At 36.8% G+C, this 3,585-nt stretch overlaps 1 long non-coding RNA gene across 1 annotated transcript; it reads right to left on the bottom strand.

The window, feature by feature from the left end:
- Positions 1-413: 413 nt before the first annotated feature.
- On the bottom strand, positions 414-3,345 carry LOC143136683 (uncharacterized). Its single transcript, XR_012989399.1, has 5 exons — positions 2,460-3,345; positions 1,539-1,680; positions 1,056-1,187; positions 695-745; positions 414-550 (listed from the first exon to the last, which is right to left on the bottom strand). It is a non-coding gene; the product is annotated as an uncharacterized LOC143136683 (long non-coding RNA).
- Between the last annotated feature and the right edge of the window lie 240 nt (positions 3,346-3,585).

Genomic DNA, 3,585 nt, shown 5'->3' with positions numbered 1-3,585 from the left:
TGTATGTCCGATACAGAAAAATAATATATTCACATATATGCAGCTTGAACATATTCCAGTATAAGCACATCTATGTTAAATAAATATATTTACATCTATGTGAAATACATATATTTACATGTATGTATCAATATATTTCAAAATATAAGTAAATATTCAATATTGGCCACTTTCTTATATTTTATGCATATGATTAAATATATTTAAATATATGGCAGTAAGAAGCATGATCACATGACCCTTAATGAAGATTCTGATCACATGATCTATATATTTCAGACATATATTTCTCTAATATAGTTCATATTCTACTATGGTTTGATATTTTCCGCATTGATCAATAAATATTTCACTATTGTGTTTACTTAAAATGAACCATAGTATCAGTATAAAGAGGAAGAAACACACAACACTTCTGTTATCTTTTATTCTATTTTATTGAAAATCTTTGTTTTTGTGATGGAACCTCAGTTCTGTCACTTTGGCATTTATTGCCTGGCCCAGCAATCTGGAGTGAGTGTCTGGCCTGGGAACTGCTTCAGGGTGGCCTCTGAATAAGACAGAACATATACAAATAGAACATGCAAAATATTAGTGACACAAATACAGATGCTAAAGTGCAGAAACACTGTTGTGTTATCACGATAATTGGAGATAAATACAAAGTGAGTTGGAGAGAAAGACAAAAACTCACCAATTATCGTCTTAGTCCTCTCAGGGTCCAGGCATGCCCTCTAAGTGCCTCCTAAAAATAGCACAATCAATTAGGACCTCAAATAGTTACAGTTTACTAACACAGAAAAGATCTATGATGGTGAGGCGAAAAAATGTGAAGCAGTCCACACAGACAGCCTAACACTTTTAAATGAGACAACACAACTAATATATCATATACACAGAAGAGAGAAGCACACAGATACACACTAAAAGGAAAAGTTAGTTTCATCCTCACATTTTTACTAAACTTGTACAACCAAGAAGCTGCTATTTCATTAAAGTTAAACGTGTACATTTTAATGTAAAAGTTCACATCTGTATGAAAACACTCTACAAACCTTGTTGAATAAAAGCCTTCAGACTCACAACCTCCTCTTGGAGAGCCATTATCGCCACCTCTTCTTTAGGTGGTTGTCAGTTATCTCCCACAGCTCACACTCATAGAGAGCTCTACCAGCCTTCTCTGAAACCTGCAAGTGAACAGAATATACAGCATGAATGAGAGTGGCGTTGGTAAAGGGTATACTCGCGTAATATGTAATGTCCTGGGATATTCCCACTCATGAAGTGTCTCCCATCCGAGACTGCTATCTGAGACTGTAGGGAAGCTGTACCAACCATCATAGAAAGATACGGTTGGAAAGGTATTTCAGTTCACTTTGTGTCCCCAGTAGCTTGAAGCTAATTTCTTGTCATTCAAAAGATCAAAACTACTCAAACAAATGTATAAATTCTCAGAAACAAAAGGTTATGTTCTGCATTCGAAAATAGACCTTTAACAAAAAAGTTATATTCATAAGTAAACATTATTTTTTGATTACCTTTGGTCTATGTGATGATGAAGCATCAACATCAACATTTGTCAGTGAAGCATACTACTGGTTGGGCTTGGGTCGTCTTGGTCTCAGGTCTTCTGGTCCTTCCTCCGGTGTCCTTGATGTAGCTTTCGAGTGTTGCCTCTCTCTCGAAAATGTAAAAAAAAAAGGGGGTTTCAGTGCTCAAATATACTATATGACCATACATGGTCCTTTTCAATACAATTCAACTTTTACATTTCCATAATTTAGCATGGGTATGAATGGTTTTGCAAGAATGTCAGTGAACAAAGCATGACAAAGTAGTTTGATAGTGCACAAAAACAAAACACATTACTTGCAATACCATTTCCATGAAATTAAGCACAGTACTTGTGTCTTCAATTTCTACACGTCCATTCTAATACTCTCCCACACATACCACATTACATCCTATCTAAAAAAAAGAGCTAATGTTAGCTCTAAGTGTTGTCCATGATGCAACAATAGCAGCTAGCTAGCTAAACCACAGTGCATAGAATGTCTAGAAGCTACACCTTAGGCTAGTAGCTAATGTTAACCGTTACATTTTCTGTCTTGCATGACAAATCATAAGTTAGCTTCTATTTATGCCTAGCTATCAATCTACATGCCAGAGGCAAATATACTACCAAATATGACCGGGAGACAGGTTAAATTGGTATTTCACTGTCATTACAAGTCGTTTTCATTAATTGTCCAAACGTTTCTCAGTGAATTTATTTTTCAAACCCCTTTCAGGTGTAAACAAATAAAGCTAGCGCTGGCTAATTTATGCTAACGTTAATGTTACAGAAAGTAGCAAAGGTTAGCTTCCAGCTTCCACCAATAATACCATTGTTAATTCGGACATTCACTTCTGCAAATGTTATATGAAAGCAATTCAGCATACAATGAAGATCTACTTACCAGCAATTTTGACCACCATGGCCTCGAAAACCGACCAAGAGCCTTCCTCCCCTCCACCACATAACGTTTGTTTCTAGCAAGATGTTGTCCCACCCAGAGCCGTTGAAAAAGTCTTCCTCATTTCATTAACGTTAGGTCTACTAATGCAGTCAGTTGGCAAAATACTGGTTTTGCCCTCATACTCCCCGCCAATCCACTTAGAGCAAACATTTTGCATTTGGACTAGTAGTAGCTGTTAGTTATGGCAAAGATCCTTATCAACCGTCTCTGGTTAGAACTATGCTTATGTAGTGAAAAAGCTGCAAACATTTTAACCGTTATTCCAACGACCTTAGAGTACGTTGGTAGTGACGTATTTTGAAGTTGAAGGTTTTTTGTAAACCCCACCCATCACTGCCTGTGTGCAAATAAGTTAATTGAATATATTCACCATATATGTTCATGTACGATATCCACATATATGTTACATTGCTGGGTCCCACATATACTTGCATACATTCTTGTACTATATATGTATTAAATATATTGTAGCCATCTATTTAAATATAAGCTGGATGTAGCTGCATATATGTGAATATATTTTTTCCCTTGATTTTTCTGTATGAATAAATTTGATAGCTATAAATTCAAAGTCATTATTCTTGCCAGGGTGCGATTTGTAGGGGGGGATGGTGAGGATTTCCCCCCCTCTGGTTTTCCTATCCCTACCTCTGCTAAATTATTTTTATCCCCGGTGGGGACAACATTTATCCCCCTCTGCCCCTCATATTGATTAATGCTACTTCATATAAGTAAAGCGCTGCAACGTGAGAACAGTCTAGTAGGCTAGCCTACATAATAATCTGACATCAGAAACGCACCGTCACCGTCAGCACTCATCCTGCTGACACAGTGGCTGCGTGATAACTTAATTTGGCCTTCATCATGCAGGACATTTCAGAATGTCGAGTGTGTAATCCATCATAAATGGCTAGTTTCAATGGAAAAGTTAACTGGACAAATGAAAGAAAACGAGAAGGATTCAGTGAAGCATAATAATGTTTTAGAACCTTCAAAATTAGAAAACTGATGCAACTGAGATGGAGGACAACTGCACGTAGAGTAGAACGTAGGCCTATTGTCCGAA

The sequence above is a fragment of the Alosa pseudoharengus genome, unplaced genomic scaffold (assembly GCF_046254945.1).
Source record: "Alosa pseudoharengus isolate Yale_2024_CS ecotype anadromous, Long Island Sound unplaced genomic scaffold, YU_APseudo_1.1 YU_APseudo_1.1_scf_20, whole genome shotgun sequence".
Lineage (NCBI taxonomy): Eukaryota > Metazoa > Chordata > Actinopteri > Clupeiformes > Clupeidae > Alosa > Alosa pseudoharengus.
Note: the sequence above shows the minus strand (reverse complement) of the source record. Positions and strands in the feature narration are given on the sequence as shown.